Source organism: Chrysochloris asiatica, unplaced genomic scaffold (assembly GCF_000296735.1).
Source record: "Chrysochloris asiatica unplaced genomic scaffold, ChrAsi1.0 scaffold00110, whole genome shotgun sequence".
NCBI lineage: Eukaryota > Metazoa > Chordata > Mammalia > Afrosoricida > Chrysochloridae > Chrysochloris > Chrysochloris asiatica.
Genome location: NW_006408628.1, coordinates 2,844,244 through 2,864,060, shown reverse-complemented (window position 1 = coordinate 2,864,060; position 19,817 = coordinate 2,844,244). Strand labels below are relative to the sequence as shown.

General features: G+C 40.5%; 1 protein-coding gene across 1 annotated transcript in view; it reads right to left on the bottom strand.

Annotated features, from left to right (window-relative positions):
• The window catches only part of VWC2L (von Willebrand factor C domain containing protein 2-like), a 270,505-nt gene that overhangs the window by 600 nt on the left and 250,088 nt on the right, over positions 1–19,817 (bottom strand). The gene's annotated exons all lie outside the window — the stretch shown is intronic.

Sequence of the window (19,817 nt, the reverse complement as noted above, 5' to 3'; positions counted from 1 at the left end):
CCAGAGGGCCCCTCTGTTGACAGGAGAGGAGGATGGTCTCTGCATCAGGTGACAGTCCTGTGACCTGCTCTCTCCATTACCATGGTGGGCAGGAGACAACCAACTCCCTCCCTGGCTAGTTCCAGCACCTCCGGAGTCCAGTTCCTGGAATCCCCAGCAACTTTCTTGAGAACAATGAATAATTCATGGATGCATGATTTATTCATGTCCCAAACAAGCTTTGTTAGAGGTTCATTTGATTTTTATAAATGGAGTTCTTTTAATCGGGCTGGCGATCTTTATTTATTTATTTAAAGAAAGGCCTAAATGGTTGGCTTTGGAAAGTCAGGAGGAATTTTATTTTATTTTTCAGGTTCATAAAAGCTTTGCTGAAAATGTCACCTGTTCATCATAGATGCATGCTTTCAAAATTCACTGATCTCAGTTGTTCATTTCTTATCGCTCTTTCTCCACTTTCTCTTATTTTCCCTTTAGTCATCGATTTCAGTCTTTCATTGGCTTTCCTTTTAATCTTTCCAATGCAAGGAAGCCAGTATTCCTTGTTAGCATTACTTCTCAAGTTTAACTAGAATGAAAATTGCTCCCCAACGTGCAATGGGTTTTAGCAGAGCTATGTAAATTGCTGCATCTTTGAAACAATTTGTCATAAACCTCTGAAGCACATATCTAGGTAAAGAGAAGGAGCAATGAGTTGTGTCCACTCATGATTTATTTATCCAACATTACTGGCCACTTGTCATAACCACTACAAGGTAACATGGAAGCATACATCAATATCAGAATGATGTTAGAGTGCCTTCTCACGATGACAAGAATTTATGAGCTTCCATTTACTATCAAATAAATGAAATCAGGGGCTATATAGTTCCACTTCATAACTGGAATCTTGTTTTTTAAAAATTGTAACCACTAAGTTATAATGCATATTTATCAACACAAAAACATTTAATATGCTCTGGCATTGTTTTAGAGTCTCCAGACCTCAAGTTTGCATACACTTATCAATAATGTTTGTATACATATGCTTTTCTTTTGTTCTATGGGAAATAACCCAAGGCATGTACGGAACCTGGGGAACCAGCTAGAGTAGGGGAATATAATGTCTACCTCTAACAATTACATTGGTAATGAAGCATCTGCATCCACCTTGGGAGGGTGCTTCTTTACGTTCTGATTATTGATGGTTTACTATAGCAATTGCACAAAGTCCCTGGTTAGTGAAAAAAGTTAATATGCTCAGCTGCTAACTGAAAGGTTACTGGTTAGTTCAAATCCACGCAGAGGTTACTTAGAAAAAGACCTGTCAATATATTTCCCCAAAATTGGCCATTACCAACCTATGGAACACAGTTCTACTTTAACACACATGAATCAGAATGCATCAAGGGCAACTGGTACTTGATATATCAATTCCATAGTCCTGGGATATAAGTCATTGTCTGATAGATAAGACTGCTTTTGGGATTTAGCAAACCCCAAACCGAATCAGTAGCCTTTGAGTCGACTCTTGGCAACGTCATTTGTGCTGAAGTAGTACTGTATGTCGTTTTCATGGTTGTGACCTTTCTGAAGCAGATTGCTAGCCCTTTCTCCCAAGGTACCTCTGAGTAGGTTCAAGCTCTCCATTATTTTCAGTTAGTATCTAAAGGGTACCTTTGGAACTACACCTACACCTCTCTGGGAAAACTCCACATCAAATCCATGAATTTATTCTGGATCCCAAACTAAGGGAGTCTTCAGAGAATGTGACAAAGGGAATTTTCCAGAACGTAGCTGGTTTCCCCATGGCTGTTGTTGACAGAGCTCTCATAGCTCAGCCAATTGCAGGCCAGACAGGAGAGCCAAATCAGCTTCAGAAATCGAGTTAGATGCTACTACCACCTATTTGCCTGGCCTCACTCTAGAATAGCCATTGGTCCTTTCATCTCTCTACCTCTCCCTTTCTAACCAACACTTTTTCACCCCAATTAGTCACTTCTGACTTTTCCACATGGAAAAAAGCACCCCCCCACCATAAAAAGTGGTTTAAAACAAAGACAGAAACAAAACCAGAATTTCATCCAGTAAGAGTTTTCCCAGCTTCTTAAGAGAATGGGAACATTTGTCAAAAGAATTGTGATGTTTTTGTTTTCCAAGTGTAGGAAGAGACAAACTGCTGACTTCGTAGGTCAGGTCAATCACAGTGACACAGTGACAGGAAATGGCAGAGAGATGTGTTACAAGCCACCATGCAAACACCAAGCAAGAATGTTTGACTAGAGCTCTGATTTTTATAACTGCCCCTTTACGCACATGTCAGTATGCATACTGCTATGAACTGTACGTATTAGATTAACCTCTATACATCATTTCTTCAGTCATTTGTATTTACTGTACTCTAAAGTCAAGAAATTAATTTATATTGATTGAAAGCAGGCAAAGAAGGGCCCTTTGTGTGTTGCCAGGACTGACCTGTCAAAGACATTGCCTATAAATAACAAAGCAAGTTCTCTACTGTCTACTTGACAGCCAGAGGTATTTTATGGGATCAAAAACTCCAGTATGATCTCATTAACTTCATTAGTACAGTGGCTTTATTAGCACCCTTCTGAGAACCTCAGGTGTAACTACAACAAGGGTTTGCTGTTAATAGTCTTATCTGCTTAAAACTAATTTAGAAAGTTGCCAACCAGAATGGTTAGCACTGGCCCCATTTAGAGACTGTCTGGTTTGGGCCCTTCCTCCTTCAAAATGGTGATAGAAAACACTGATTTGCTTTAAGCTCAGGAATTTCACATGTGTGTACACTGTGGCGGTGGTAGTGGTTATGTGCTGTGGAGTCGGTTCCGACTCATAGTGACCCTGTGCAGGGTTTCTGAGGCACATTCTTATCAATGGAACAAAGATTGAAGTTGTCAAGGACTTCATTCTTCTTGGATCAACTATCAACACTCGTGGAAGCAGCAGTCAAGAGATCAGATGATGTATTGCATTGGGCAAATCTACTGCATAGGAACTTTTTAAAGTATTGAAGAGCAGAGATGTCAGCTTGAGGACTAAGGTGCGCCTGACCCAGGCCATGGTGTTTTCAATAGCCTCATATGGATGCAAAAGCTGGACAGTGAATAAGGAAGATCATAGAAGAATTGATGCCTTTGATTTGTGGTGTTGGAGGAGAATACTGAAAGTGCCATGGACTGCCAAAAGAACCAATAGATCTGTTTTGGAAAAAGTGCAGCCGCAGTGCTCCGTGGAGGCCAAGATGGCTAAGCTTCGTCTCTCCTACTTTGGACATATAGTCTGGAGGAAAGAGTCGCTGGAGAAGGATGTCATGCTGGGTAAGGTGGAGGGTCAGAGAAAAAGAGGAAGACCCCTAATGAGATGGATTGTCCAGGTGGCATCATTGATGGACTCAAGTGTGGCAGCGGTAGTGAGGTTGGCCCAGGATTGGACATTGTTTCGTTCTGCTGTGCATGGGGTCGCTATGAGTCAGTTCTGACTCAATGGCACCTGACAACAACAACAACAACAAATTTTTATGGGAGCAGCAAGCCTCATTTTTCTCCCATGGAACAGCTGGTAGTTTCGAACTGCTGACCTTGCGGTTCACAGCCCAACTCGTAACCATTACACTACCAGAGGTCCTTATGTGTACACTGTAGGAGTTCCTTATATAGGAACGCTATCCTTATTTGTATACTCTTGCCATTATTATGGGAAGGGTTTCCTTTTCTCTTGGTCTTTTTGGAAGAATAAGTTGCCTACAAGAGTAAATTCAGTAGCAAAGGCAACATATTTTAATGTGGAAGACTTGGAGAGAATCCAACAGGGAGCAATGAAAATGATTAAACTAAAGGTTGGCAAATGGAACCTCTGAGAAAAGGTTAAAGGGATTGGAATTACTAAATCTAGACAGAGAAGACAGGGGGATAGCTCACTAACTCCGAAAGAATGAAGGTTTAATACATGAAGAATGGTGCCTGAGTGTTCTTTCCCCGTTTTTCTGTAATTCTGTATTTGCCTAGAATAACAGGAAATGGAGATGCATTATATCTTATCAATTTGGAAATACACACAAGCATACACATTCACACAGGGATCCTAAGAGACTGTGACAAGATCACTCCTAGGGATTTTTAACAACATAGGAGGCTTCATCTCTCAGCTATGGTTTAACTCTTCAGTGCCTTGAAGACCTTAAAGAACAGACATGAATGTTTGTCATTTCTGTAGGGTTCAGATCTAACACTGTGTCTGGCAAATATGTTTGTTTAACTGAATAGAATAATTTGAACTAACGTTATATTGGAAGGAATCCCTGGGTGATGCAAACAGTGTAGTCTGCTGCTAACCAAAAGGTTGGAGGTTTGAGTCTACCCAGAGGCATCTCAGAAATAAAGGCTGGTGGTCTACTTCTGAAAACTCTGCCATTGAAAGCTATATGGAGCCCACTTCTACTCTGACACACAAGGTTGCAATGCAGTGGGATAGGCTCAATGGCAGTTGGTTTCTACGTTAAAAGCAAACTTAGTTTCTGAACTTAGGGATTAGAATTTACTTGTATAGCAGACTTGGATTTAGTAAGATAGTATAGAAATATGTGTTAATAGTAACATACAGTAATCATTTCTGGAGAACTTACTTCATGCCAGGAATTCATCTTATTTAATCTTTTTAACCAGCCTTATGAGGTGTATAATTTTACCCTCAGAGATAGTAAATAACTTGTCTGAGATCACATACCTATGCAGAGGCATCACTGGGATATGAACTCAGACACTTCTGACCTATAGGATGCTTCTAATTGCACAGGAAAAGAAGCAGGTGTCTGAGAACGCATCACTATGTGCCTTTGACCAGATCCCGAACTTCCAAATCACTTCAGAGATCCAATTGGTCTTAGTATTCAAGAAAAGTATTAAGGTTTAAAATTCCATGGTTAGAGAGAAGTGGGACTGCTTTTACACATAGATATTTATCAAAATTTCTGGTTTTATCTTGTGTATTCGTATTTGCTTTGTTATGTGTTGTTAAGTGGGTCCGACTCATAGCGACCCTATGTGTAACAGAAGTAAACACTGCCTGCTCCTTTGCCATATCACAGCTGTTATTTCATTTGAGCCAATTGCTGCTGCCACAGTGTCATCCATTTTGTCGGGGATCCTCCTCTTTTTTACTTACCCTCCACCTTACCAAACATGATAGTCTTCTCCAGAGACTGGTCCTTATGATATGATAGACTAAATCTTGCGAATCCATAGAGTCCCCAGGAGATTTCATTTATTTAAAAACTAAAAGAAATGCACCAAAGAGAAGACGCCTGGGCAGGGAGGCTTTCCTTTCCGTAGCAGTGAAGTCTCCAGTGGTACCAGATATAAACTGAGGAGCAGAATGAACCTAGACTGTAACTCAGGAGACCTCAATCAAGTCATGGCTCTATGATTGTTGAGCTACATGATTTTGCGCTAACACTATATAACCCAAATACAACTGCAAGCCCATATGGTCTAGTGTTTGCAAGTAATTATGTTTTTAGAAATGCAGTAAAATTAAATTCACATTTTACTGGAAAGTTGGAATTAGGACAGAAGAGAGAATATCTAGGAATATGAAAACTGTTCATTAGAAGGTTACATTAGAAGGTCCTGATGGAATGGTAGAATATGTGGAAAAAACTCAAAATTATTATTAAAAAAAACAAAAACAAAACACCAGGCTTACTGCTCAGAAAGACACTGGAGAAACCCAAGATTATGGCCCTCAACCACCCTTCAGGTATGGAAAGGAACTCACCTTCATGGCCCAACTTTCAACCAAGCAGTAAATAGTTAGGGGGAACAAAAACTGGCTAGGACAGCCAATCATTCAAACATGAAGGGGCAACATGTACCTAAGGACAAAGGTGAGAAGGGATAGGAAGGAGGGTGGAATGGAAATAGATGCCATAGGGAGGGTATTACAATTGAGATAATGCAAACTCTATTATTTGTTGAAAGTAAACCTGATGATCTTGTTGATAAACCTTTACTCAATTCATAATAAAAAGTTACAAACAATTGTTGTTATTATTATGAACAATTATTATTCTAAAATGATAATGATTTATTTTTTCCTTGGATTTTCTATTATAAAATAAATAATTACTTTTCTATTCCGTATTTCTCCTAGTCCTTATTTTGCATATGTATAAAATAAATAAAGACTGGTTTGGATTTTTTTTTTTTTTCCACAATGAGAATCATTCAAAAGAAATCTTCTAAGGATAACTAAAGTTGTTGTTAGATGCAGTCTAGTCAGTTCTGACCCATAGTGACCCTATATGCAATACAAAGAAACAATGTCCAGTCTTCCTGCACCAGCCTCACAGTTGTTATGCTTGAACCCATTGCTTCTGCCACTGTGCCAATCCATCTTGTTGGTGGTTTCCTTTTTTTTTTTTTTCTAACTGACCCTCCAATTGACCAAGTATGATGTCTTTCTCCAGGGACTGGTCTCTCCTGATAACATGTCTGAAGTATGAGAGACGAACTCTCATTATCCTGGATACTAAGGAGCATTCTGACTGTACTTCTTCAAACACAAATTCGTTTGTTCTTCTGCCAGTCCATGTTACTTTAAATATTATTCTCCATTACCATAATTCAAATGTATTGATTCTTCTACCATCTTCCTTAATCACTGTCCAACTTCCATATTCATATGAGGTGACTGAAAATACCATGCTTTTGAATAAAGTGCAACTTAGTCTCAAATTGATATCTTTGCTCTCGAACATTTTAAAGAAATCTTGTGGATCAGATTCATCCAATGCAATGTTATCATTTGATCTTTTTTTTTTTTAAAGCTTTTATTGTTAATTGAATGATAGTTTATGTGGGACAACATTGGTTTTGCACTCATCCTATTGTATTTCATTTAATTGCAATGATTACAATCCCTTCCATGCATCATCATTCAACAGTATTTGCTTCTATTCTCTCTGTTTGTTTGTTTTTAATGTACACAAAAACACTCAGGAATATATAATCCTTTAAACAACCCAAGGGCACATTCTACAAGCCTGCCTCCTGGCCACTGGTGCACAGCCTTTCTCTGTCCTCAGCTGCTATATCTCTCCATGTCATCATCTCTGCCTCCATTTCTGGTGTCACTGCTTCTCTGGATAGAGTCCCACATTCTGCTCAGGCACTTCTTCCTTGATGGTCCTAGGGTCCTCTGTTCTTGGACTGTAAGATTAACTACTCCCCCCTTTTTGTTGCAAAACTTCTACCTTTACAGTTGTGACCATTGCAATTAGTAATTATAACAATTACTCACTATTGAATTATAAGAATCTTATCCCCATTTCCTTTCACCAAACCCATCTAGACAAGATAAAAACTATTCACTGGGGATTCTACCTTGCCCCACACACTCTGAAACTAAACTGTCTCTTAAAAACTTGTAAGCCAGTCACTTAGTGCCTTTATAGTCCCCCCATCCCCCATTTTAGGTAGCAATGTCTAAGTGTAGAGCTGTGGGTTAATGCACCAGACTGCAAAGCCTTTTGAACTGCAAGGTCGGCAGTTTAAGCTCACCAACTGCTTCTCAGAAACCCTAAACAGAGTCTCTATATGACAGAATCGAATTGACAGCATTTAACAACAACAATAATGTCTAAGTTTCTCATCCTATTAGTCCTGTATACATAGGGGATAGGATTGATCCTTGATGTGAAGACTCCTTCCCTCTCAGTTGGTATTTTGAGCTACTATATCCGTATGGGTCGGAACCGACTCGACGGCACTTAACAACAACAATATCTGTAAGTATAGGCACTGTAAGTATAGGTACTATATCCATAAGCATAGGTTCCACCATTTTAGGCAGCCAGATGCCTGTCTCTACCAACCCCGTGTGCAGCCAGAGTGCTCCTTTGAGGCCAAAATGGCCAAACTTTGTCTCTCAACTTTGGACATATTGTCAGAAGACACCAGTTTCTGGAGAAGGATATCATATTTGGTAAGGTGGAGGATCAGAGAAAAAGAGGAAGACCCCCAAGGAGATGGATTAGACAAGTGGCAGCATCGATGGACTCAAGCGTGGCAACAGTAGTGAGGTTGGCCCAGGGTCAGGCAGTGTTTAGTTCTGCTGTGCATAAGGTCTCTATGAATCAGTATGGACTTGATGCCACCTAACAACAACAACAACCAACCCTGTGTACAGAGGGGATAGGTTTGATCCTTGATGTGAAGACTCCTTCCCTTTCAGTTGGTATTTTGAGCAGCTACATCGTTGTGGGTTAATGTGCCAGAAAGCCATTTGAACTGCCACATTGGTGGTTCAAGCTCACCAGCTGCTCCTCAGAAACCATATACAGGGTTGCTATGGGTCAGAACCAACTCAACGGCACATAACAACAACAGCAATAACATCCATATGTATAGGTCAAGTTAGTTCATCAAATTGTAGCAACTTGTTTTCCTTATCAAATTTCTTTGTTTTCCTCTTGTCAAGTTCTGATTACCAATTCATCGAAGCTGGGTCAAATGGGTACTATCTGCAAGTTTTGGTGTTCTTGTGCATCCTCCCTCACTTCGTATCAGCTGGATGCTTCACCCTCAACTCTAGCCCTATATGACTAGGTCCTTGTCCATGGGCTTAGGAGTCCTCAGGTCTCACCACACTTCTGACCAACCAGCCTTTCCTCTTGTTTCTCTCATCTCCAGGTCAATAGGAGTCTATGGAACATGGTCGAACTCAGCCCATATCTTCATTGCTGCTTTTCCCCCCTCTTCCACTCATCAGCAGACCAGTGTGGTTGTCAGCAAGTTTATATGCCTGCTTGAGTGTTCCTTATGAGTTTCAGTCTTGGAGGGGTTTGTCCTGAATGGACTTGATAGCTGCTTCCATGACTGTTGATCGTAGATACATGCAAAACGAAAACTTTGACAACTTCAATCTTTTATAAATTTATCATGTTATTTACTGATCCGGTTGTGAGGATTTTTTTCTTCTTCTTTACATTGAGGCACAATCAATACTGAAGGCTGTAGTTGCTGATCTTCATTGCTAAGTATTGTAAGTCCTCTTCCATTCCAGCAAGCAAGGTTGTATCCTCTGCATATCTCAGGTTAGTAATGAATCTTCTTCCAATACTAATGCCACATTCTTCTTCATCTAATTCAACTTCCCAGATTTTCTGCTCGGCTACAGATTGAATAAGTATGGTGAAAGAATACAATGCTGAATCACACCATTCCCAGTTTTAAACCATTTACATTGTTCTTTTCAAATGACTGCTTCTTGATTCCCATTCTTCACAGTATTGTCCATAGTTTGTTGTGATCTGTCGGGGTCTGCCCTCGACATAGTTGTCACGAGTGTTTGGTTCACGAGGAGGGGAGATCCAGCGGCGATAGGGATAGCGAAAGAATACACAGACAAACAGAAGAAGGGAGACAATGAGGCACCCCAAAGCTAGGGTGGATACATCACTGGTGGGCAGACTTGGGACTACAGGCATCATGGCCTCTGCAGGCAGCGACTCACTGCCCTGCAATCTTTACTGCATGCCTTCCAACCCGTAATGCACCGCAATCTTTACTCCATGCCTCCCAACCAGCAATGCACACCTGGGGAGGCCCAGGCCTCTGCTTTATTCAGGGGAGGAGCTTCACACCAAGCTGGGAGGGACCAAGGCAAGATACAGCTAACATCAGTACTTTTCCAGACATTCAGGTAACTTTACATCATACTTCGCTGGTTCGAATCCCAGGCCAGCAACTTGCATTCTCAGGCCCAATTAACATATCTATAGCCCCTGAACTCTGTTGGGGGAAGGTGAGAGTTCTGCAGGAGACGCCCAGGGCCCAGGTGAATGGGCTGCACCTGGAAAAGGGATTAGGGAGGATGGGTTCTTTGTCTATAGAACAAAGAACTGAGAAGTAGCTAAGATATTTTTAGTTAATCCTTTGGAGAAAGGTTTAACTTTGCAACCTTTAGTCTCGGCTTTAGGAAAATATCACATTTATCTGTGGATTTTCAAAGGCTCCGTGTATTAATTTAATATATATAACTGAATATTAAGATGAAAGCAATTTGCCATTAACTGCCAGCGGCCTCATTTGTTACACTCAGGCCTATAGGACCTGGAACCTCTGACCAGTCTTACACGGTCCACAACAGTGATGCACACAGTTGAAAGCCTTTCATAATCAATAAAGCACAAATAAACATTTTTTTGATTGTTTGTTTTCTCTGCTTTCAGCCAAGATCCTACTGACATTAGCAATGATATCCTTAGTTCCAGGTCCTCTGAATCTGGCTTGAATATCTGGCAGTTCCCTGTACATGTACTGTTGCAGCCATTTTGAATTATCTCCAGCAAAATTTTACCTGCATGTAATATTCATGGCATTGTTTGATAATTTCCACAGTCCATTGGGTCACCTCTGATTGGAATGGGCTCAAATATGGATCTCTTTCAACTGGTTGGCAAATAACTGTCTTCCAAAATTAATGGCATAAATGAGTGAGTTCCTCTAGAACTTCTTCAGTTTATATTTCATTAAGCCTTGGTTTTCATCAGTGCCTTCAGTGTGTCTTGGACTTCTTCTTTTTTACCATTAGTTCTTGATCATAGGATATCTTTTTAAAAGGTTGAACATCAGCCTCTTCTTTTTGGTACAGTAACTCCGTATGCCTGCATCTTCTTTTAATTCTATCTGCATCATTCAATATTTTGCCCAAAGACTCCTTCAATATTTCATGTCTAGAATTCAATTTTTTTCTTCAGTTCTTTCAGTTTGAGAAATGCTAAATGTGTTCTTCCCTTTTGGTTTTCTGACTCCAGGTCTATGCATATTTTAATATTTTTATTATAATATATGACTTTATCTTCTAGAGCTGTCCTTGAAATTTTCTATTCAGCTCTTTGACTTTCTCATTTCTTCTATTCACTTTATCATTTCTATGTTTGAGTCATTTCTGACATGCATTTTGGTCTTTTTTTGCTTTGCTTTCTTTTTATTGACCTTTTGATTTCTTCCTGTCTGATGTTGAAGCTATCCCATAGCTCTTCTCGTCCTCAGTCATTAGTGTCTCATGCATTATTGTTTCATTAGTGTCTTTCTTGAGATGGTCTCTAAAAGTCACGTGAGGTATGTTCAACACCATATTTTGGCTCTCATGAACTCATTTTAGTTTTCTTCAGCTTCAGCCTTAAATTTGATATGAGTAGTTGATGGTGTGTTCCACAGTCTGCTTCTGGACTTGTTTTGGCTAATGATATTGAAATTTTCTACCATCTCTTTCCACAGATGTAGTCAGTTTGATTTCTGTGTATTCCATTTGGTGAGGTCCATGTGCAAAGTCATCAATGTTCAAGTTCTATCATGAGATCTCTAGCATCATTTCTATAACCAAGGTCATATTTTCTAACTATTGATCTTTCTAACAACTTTCACATTCTAATAACCAGTAATTATTAATATACCTTGAGGGCATGTTTGGTCATTTCAGACTGAAATATTTGGTTTGTTGTTAAGTCCTGTTGAGCCAGTTCTGAATCATAGGGACATTGTATAGGGTTTCCAAGAAGCAACTGGTGGGTTTGAATTGCCGAATGTTTTTCTTACCGTGCCACACCAGGACTCTTCGATTTCATCATCCCTGGTTTTTGTGGTTGTTGTGTAAATTTGAATGAAAATGGTATTAATTGGCTTTCCTTGTAGGCACATGGATATTATTCTATCACAGATAGGGTTGTAATTCATGATCAATCTTGAAATGTTCTTTTTGACAATTAAAACAACACCATTCCTCTTTAATTTGCTCTTCCCTGCATAGTAAACCATATATTTGTTAGATACAAAATAGTCAATACCTGTCCATTTTAGCTCACTAATGCGTAGGATATCGAACTTCATGTTGTTATTGTAGTTAAGTGCCATTGAGTTGGTTCCGACCCATAGTGACCCTGTATAAGGTTTCCAAGGAGTAGCTGGTGAGTTTGAACATCTACCTTGCAGTTCAAATGGCTTTTCAGTCTGGCACATTAACCCGCAGCACCGCGTTCTCCTGAATTTGTGACTACTTCCAATTTTCCTAGATTCATACTTCATACATTCTATGTTCTGAAATTAGTGGATGTTTACAGTTATTTTTCCTCATTTTGTGTCTCATCTGAAAATGAAAGTTTGGAAGCTTTACTCCATTTACATCATCATGGTCATTTCTACTTTGAGGGGGTAGCTCTTCCCCTGCCATGTTATGAGTACCTGCCAACCTGAGGGGCATATCTTCCAGCACTATATCTGGCATTATTCTGCTGCTATTTTATCAATCGTTTTTAATAGGTTTTCAGTGGGTAACCATGCAGAAGTAGTCTACCTTTCCTTCCTCCTTGTCTGTCTTAGTCTGAAAAGTCAGTTCAAACCTATATCCATCATAGATGCTTCTGCTGATATTTAAAAAAAACAATGGCATAGCATCAACATCATAGCAACACACACACACAACCACACAGCACGACACACTGACAGAGGAGTGGTCTGCCAATATATATGTTAAAATGAATAGGTGGTTATGGGGAGCCACGAGGTCTACCATCTTAGCAGTGTTTGCTCCCATTTTCCCACTTCAACCTTGCTAAGGCTGCCTAGGAGGCTACCTGTAAAGGAAATTTAGTGCTCACAGAAAAGCATGCGGAATGATTTCCTCCAGCTCCAACAATTCCAAATTCTAAGAAGCCAGAAGAAAATAAAAGGGCCTTTCTCATGTTAATAGTTTCAAGAACTGAATAGATTAATTCAGACACCATTTTTTTTTTTTTCTTTTTTCTTTCCTCTTGGTAATCCTTTAAGTTTCCATCATAAAAGGGTACTACGTAGGCAGGCAGTCCATGGAGAAGGAAGTCCATGTCACTGTGATCATACCTCTTAAAGATGTGTGTGTGCTTATGATGCTAACTATCACATAGTTGTATTAAAGACTAAATCTCTAATTTGAAATAAGTATATAGGAGTCTCACCAAACTGGGGCAGGTTGTAACTGAGAACCTAATTTAGATTGTGAGTCTATGGAAAGGCTCCGAGTGTGTGTGTGTGCATAGGGATTTGGTACACAGAAACAGCAGAATGAGCTGAATGGAGTTTAAGTGGTGAGTATAGAAAGATGGGAGTCCTGGTGGGGTGCTGTGGGTTAATGCGCTGGACTGTAAGGTTGACTTGAACTGCAAGGTTGGTGGCTCAAGCTCGCCAGCCGTTCCTCAGAAATCCTATACAGAGTTGATATGGGTCGGAATGGACTTGATGGCACTTAACAACAACATAGCAAGGTGAGGCTGGTCTAGGAAAGTAGGATAGAGTAGCGATACACTGAAACATCTCACATTGGCATACTAGAGCCAAATGCCAACTTTTCAGAAACATTGTAAACTGGTTGACATTGCTTTGGTAGCTCAAAATTGACCTGGTAGGGTAGTCATTATAATCCAACTCAGTGAATCAAGACTTTCCTCTCCCCTAGAATGCTAAGTGTTCAGCATTCATAGCCATCTCGCTGGGTTGGAACTTGACATCCTGGGCCTTGTTGGCCATGTTAAAGATTGCGGTCTTTATTCTAAGAGCAATGGGAAGCTGTTTTTTTGAGGAAATATGTTAGTGTCCCTCTCTCTGTGTTATCATGAAGTAAAGATCTTGATTCCATACACTATACCATTGTCACTATATGACTGGTCAACAGAGCATCCATGGATGGGATAGACACGATCTGCTTTGGTGGATACAGGAGCTTTCAGGTTTCAGTGTGGGCACTGTGTGTGATGCATTAGTTTCTGCTCTAGTTTGAGGCATTAAAATGATCTGCTATAATGCTGGGGTAGTTTTAAATTAGTGTCAGCAATTAACACCTTGGCTTGAATTAACTGGTAAGATTATCTTCTTATAGAAAGTAATATTCCAAGGGAAAAGGAGTCAGGAAATGAACAATTTGATCTGGTGACAGAAACTAGAACAGGGCTGGAGGACAGAGGTCACTTTTAAGAGGGTAGCTTAGTTGAGGGCCTTAGGAGACCAGGTCATTTGCAATTTGATGGAGATACTGGGTTATTTGAGGAAGAGGAGGATCCTATCAGCCAAGCAATAAGATGAACACTAGATAATTTCAGCAGAAAAGTCACTTATTAAAGTATGGTATAATCAGAGAATATGCAGTAGAATCAGAGGACCAAACTTGGAGGTAATGAAGTAAGGAGCAAGGATTGAAATTATGCCAAATATTTGGTTCAGTGAAGACATAGCTTGGACACAGACATAGCTGCTGATCCACCTGTATCACCAACCCAGGTCTCTGGATTCTGCTGCTTGAACAATTGGTACATTTTCTTCTCTTGCTAGCCTTGCCTGTTGAAATTGCAGATGATCCTGTAGTTACAAATATAATCTGTTCCAACCTGTATCTTTAAAAATCTGTAGACCAATGGAAATAGGTGCATGTAGTTCTTAATTGTTTTCAATAACCTCATATGCATGCAAAAGTTGGACAGTGAATAAGGAAGATCATAGAAGATTTAATGCATTTGAGTTATGGTGTTAGAGGAAAATATTGAAAGTGCCATGGGCTGCCTAAAGAACAAACAGATCTGTGTTGGAAGAAGTGTAGCCAGGGTGCTCCTTGGAGGTCGGGATGGCCAAACTTCATCTCTCATACTTTGGACATATTGTCAGGAGGAACCAGTCGCTGGAGAAGGATATCATGTTTGGTAAGGTGGAGGGTCAGAGAAGGAGAGGAAGACTGTCAGCGAGATGGATTGGTAAAGAGGCAGCATCAGTGGGTTCAAGCATGACAACAATTGTGAGGTTAGCCCAGGACCGGACAGTGTTTTGTTATGTTGTACATAGCATCACTATGAGTTGGTACAGATTTGATGGCACCTAACAATAACAACAAGTACAAGGAAAAGCTCGAATGCTTTTCAGTAATTGAAAACCTGCATACAGCCAGTGAAGGTGATTGTGAGGAAGAATTGTTGTGAATGCTTCATAGTTAGGGCAAATATACATAACATAAAATGAGTTTTGAGATGAAACAGCAACAACCCACTTATTGCCTTCAAGTCAATTCTGATGCATTGTTGTTGTTGTTGTGATGTGCCGTGGAGTCGGTTCTGACTCATAGTGACCCTACACAGGGTTTCCGAGGCTGTAAATCTTTACGGGAGCAGACCGCCTCATCTTTCTCCCGCGGAACCGCTGGTAGTTTCGAACTGCTGACGTTGCGGCTCGCAGCCCGATTCGTAACCACTACGCTATGCATAGTGACCCTATAAAACAGAGTCCAACTGCCCCATACAGCCAGTGGGTTCAAGTCTTTTGGTTATTACTGAGCACTTTAACCCTTGCACCATCAGGGTTCTGCCAACAATCCAATCTCACTCATCTGGCTCCTGAAAGGGATCATTTTGCCTCTTTTGAATCTCCACATCCTGAAAATCAACCCATAATTCTTCCTATTCTGGTTATCATAATGAATTGCTGAAAGTATGAAAATTCAGGTCTGTTCTTACTTTGCTTCATTGGTTATGACAACTGCTTGGAATCAATTCGAAATCCTGCTTAAAGGACAAGTAAGTGGTGGTGGTGGTTTGCCATGGAGTAGATTTGAACTCATAGTGCCTCTTTGTAGGGTTTCTAGGCTGCAAAGCTTTATGGGAGCAGAAACTCTTGTCTTTCTCCCACAGAGTACCTCATGGACTCAAAATGCTGACCTATCAGTTAGCAGCCCAACACGTAATGAACGCATTATACTACCAGGGCTTCCTAAAGGGGAAGTAGTAGTTGTTCATAAACCAAACAATCAGCACTGGGGACAAGCTGTCCTAGTTTACAGTTCAAATCTGCAGCAGGCAGTTCTTCTGAACAGAGCCTGATGTGTGCTCACACCTTAGCTTCAAGGAAAGCTGACCAATGCATTTCTGGCATTTGTATGTTTTCCTGTAGGAAAGGCCTCATTCTTAAGCAGAAGATTTATTTCCTGGAACGTAGGAAAGAGGCAATTGTTCATTTGTGATGCTATGAGGGTTGAGAAGAGAGTCAAGGAAGACAAACTTCATGTGCTTCATGTATTTCTGGGGATGATGTGTCCGTCAGTTAGTTAACAAAATTAATATGTATTCAGAACAAGACTGCTCTAACCAAAAGCAAGAGAGCTGGGACTAAGCTAGAGTTCCTGCCCTCGGAGAGTTGACACTCTGGTGGGATGAAGAAACAAAATGTGCAAAACCAAGACACAGGGCTATTTAAGGTCATTCTGTGCTATAAACATGAAGGCAATGTAGTGAGTACCCTATACCCACAGTGGTAAAATTCTGTATAGTTTACAAATCATTTTCTTTTTAGTATTTATAATAGTCCTAGCAGGTTGTTGTTGTTGTTGTGAAGTGCCATCGAGTCGGTTCCGACCCATAGCGACCCTGTATAGGGTTTCTGAGGAGTGACTGGTGAGCTTGAACTGCCAGCCTTGCAGTTCAAATGGCTTTGCAGTCTGGTGCATTAACCCACAGCGCCACACCAGGACTCTCAGTACTACCAATCCCACTGAAGAAGTGAGGCAATAGGAATTAGATAGGTTGGGTGACTTAATAAAGGGCAGAGAACTAAACAGTCCCACTAAGCAGTTGTGGTTGTTAAGTGTCGTTCAGTTGGCACCAATTCATAGTGACCCTGCAGAGAGTTTCTGAGGAGAGGTTGGTGGGATGGAGCTGCCAACCTTGCAGCTCGTAGTCCTGTGCTTATCCTACAGCACCACAGCAGGACTCCACTAAACAGTTGTTGTTGTTAAGTGCCGTCGAGTCAATTCCGACCCATAGTGACCCTGTATAGGGTTTCCAAGGAGCAGCTGATGAGCTTGAACCACCGACCTTGCAGTTGAGATGACTTTGCAGTCTAACGCATTAACCCACAGCGCCGCAGCAGGACTCCACTAAGCCACTGGAGAGCTCACATTCTAACCCTTCAATGGCAATGGCCCATGTTGACTACTTGCCCCGTGGAGCAGTTTTCTTTATAAGTGTCATTATTTAATCTAATCATATAAGGAGAAGGAAGTCCATTGCTGATCTTTCAGATCTCCTGCAGGTATGTTTGCTTACAACAGTATTCTGTTTCTAACTTCCTAGTTTTCTTTCGTAGGGAGTTGAGCCAATATCCAATTGAGAACTCTAAATTCCATTAGCTCCTATTAGCTTATTTTAATGGAGTTGGTGGGATAAGCGCTGGACTGCAAGGTTGGTTTAAACCACAAGATCTGTGGTTCAAACTCACCATCTGCTCCTTAGAAACCCTGTACAGGGTCCTATGAGTTGGAACCACTTAACAACAGGTTCTTTTAAAGAGCTGTTCATGCATGACTTCATAGCACTCTCACGTTGTTGCTCTTAAGTGCCATTGAGTTCATTCTGACTCATAGCAACCTACTATAGGGTTTCCAAGGAGCAGCTGGTGGGTTTGAACTACTGACCTTGTGGTTAACAGTACAGTACTTATCCTACAGTGCCACACTATTTCCATGCTTTTACAGGTGAGACAATGGGTCAGAAAAATATCAAGTGATTCCCACAAAGTCACATGGTTAGTAAGAGACTCGGCTGGTATCTGGAGTTACTTTTCCAAACTGTAACCTAAAATTCAGTCTTTTTGTGAGCAGGAGCTGATTGGTTTTTTTGTTGTTTTTTTTTAAAGAAGCCTTGATGGTTTGGAAGGTAGTGGAGGGAAACGGCTAGGGTATTTATATTTCAGTTTCTTAAGGGTGAGTTTGTGTGTGTGTGTGTGTGTGTGTGTGTGCACATACACACACATGCATTTGCCAGTTCGTTAAAAGGGAAAATTGGTAAATGGGAAGAGGGGGTGTCTACTGTAACATTCTTTGTGGGGCAGAGATGTTGGCCTCTCTAGCAACTTTAACCAATGTCTCCTTGATCACTGCAAAGTTAGAAATGCTCCAAGAAGGAGATATGGCCAAGAAGGCAGTCAGATTGATCAACACTGAGATCCATGTCCTGTCCTGGTTGCTAGTTGACCCAGATCCCCTTTGAAGTCCAGCCTTCTGTTTCCCAGAGACTAGGAAAGCCAGGTGGGTCATGACCACTTTATAGACGTTTCGTGATTATAAATTGATATGGTATCCCTGAAAACCCGCCTCTGACAACAACTTCATATTGCTTAATAAGACCTCTTTTGAGTATTGCAATTTCTGGCCTTGATTTGAAATTTTATTATTGACGCTTGGTGTCTTTTAGCAATTGGCTGTAAATGATCTTCCTGCTGCATAAATGAGGCAGATTCCTATTGTGTAAAGCCATAAACATCCTCTATTTATTTGGCAGAGCACCTAAATCATTGTTTCAGCAAAGTAGTAGGCTTGTAGGCCTCAGTCTGTGATTGAATTGGATTGGATTATGCTCTTCCTTTTAACTGATTTTAATTCTCTGCTTCATGAAATCTGATCGATTTTGTTGTGCTGTGGAAAAGCACACTGGCTTTCTGATCAGGTGTACCCAGGCTCGATTATGAAACTTGGAACAAACGCTTACCCCAAAACCCAGTAATTAGAGCCGATTGCAATGAAGTTGAACAGTTGTTGTTAAGTGCTGTTGAGTGTGTTCTAACACATAGTGATCTTACGTTGCGTTTCCAAAGAGTAGCTGGTGGGTTTGAACCACTGACTTTACAGTTAGAAGTTCAGTGCTTATCCTATAGTACCACACCAGGACTTGATTTGAATCAAATGCTTTAAACTCCTTAGTAACATATTCCTATGACCTGAGACCAGGACAAAGAGAAATGATGATGTTTCAGTTGCTAGAAGGTGTCTCCAGACAGGAGAATTGATGGCCTCCCTCTACCTGCTTTTAGTCACTTATCCCTACGTTACCTTTGGACCCTTTTTATTAAGCCTAAAAACAAAAAGCTTCCTCAGATTAAGGTGGGAAGACTCAGCAAGGATTGTTTTCTCTGAGGCTGCCCTAAAGGTGCCTGTTAATCATTTTATTTGAAAATTCAATATTGCTGAGCTCCCACACAAATTTCAGACTGAGAGCTCCAGAGAGTTTTCTGGCCCTTAAGTATGTAAGATTTATGGCTGGTGCTCCAATTACGTAAAATGCAAGGGCTGAATCAGAGAGAGGGAGGACACGGTTAGGCTACACAATAGAGGTGAAGGCTACTCTTCTTTTTAATTGCAGGCAGATCAGTAGGCTGTGGGGATACGCTGCAAGTCACACTCTGCTTTTGCTGGCCTTATCTGTCCAGTGTCCAGTTCAGAAGGATGTTTGTGATCAGAAGCCTTGTTTTACCGTTGTGTTAATCAGTTAATGGAAATAAGACTACATAACCTTGTTAATGCTTTTAACAGGTTCGAATCACTTTCTTATTTATTCTCAGCAATTTTGGTTAGTGTTGACCATGCCCATCCTATAGATGAGGTCACTCAGGGTCAAAGAGGGAGGAGTAAATTCAGGTGATTAGGACTCTGGAGTCAGACTGTCTATGTTCCAATCTGCCTCCTGCCATTTGTTGACTATATGACCTCTATGTCCTCAGTCCTAAAAATGGGAATAATATTAAAATAGTAATGACCTTATGGAGGTTTTGAAAGAGAAAATGAGTTGACAAAGGTAAAATAATTAAAACAATGCCTAACACACACCAAAGCAAAATACGTTATTTGCTGCTACGTATGATTCTAATTATTATTATCACCTGAATTCCAATTTATGCTACTTAGGTAGGTTACATAGTGCAGGTCCTTTGGCTTCTAGTCTTTTTTCATTAAATTTTGTAAAGAGATTGGACATAACG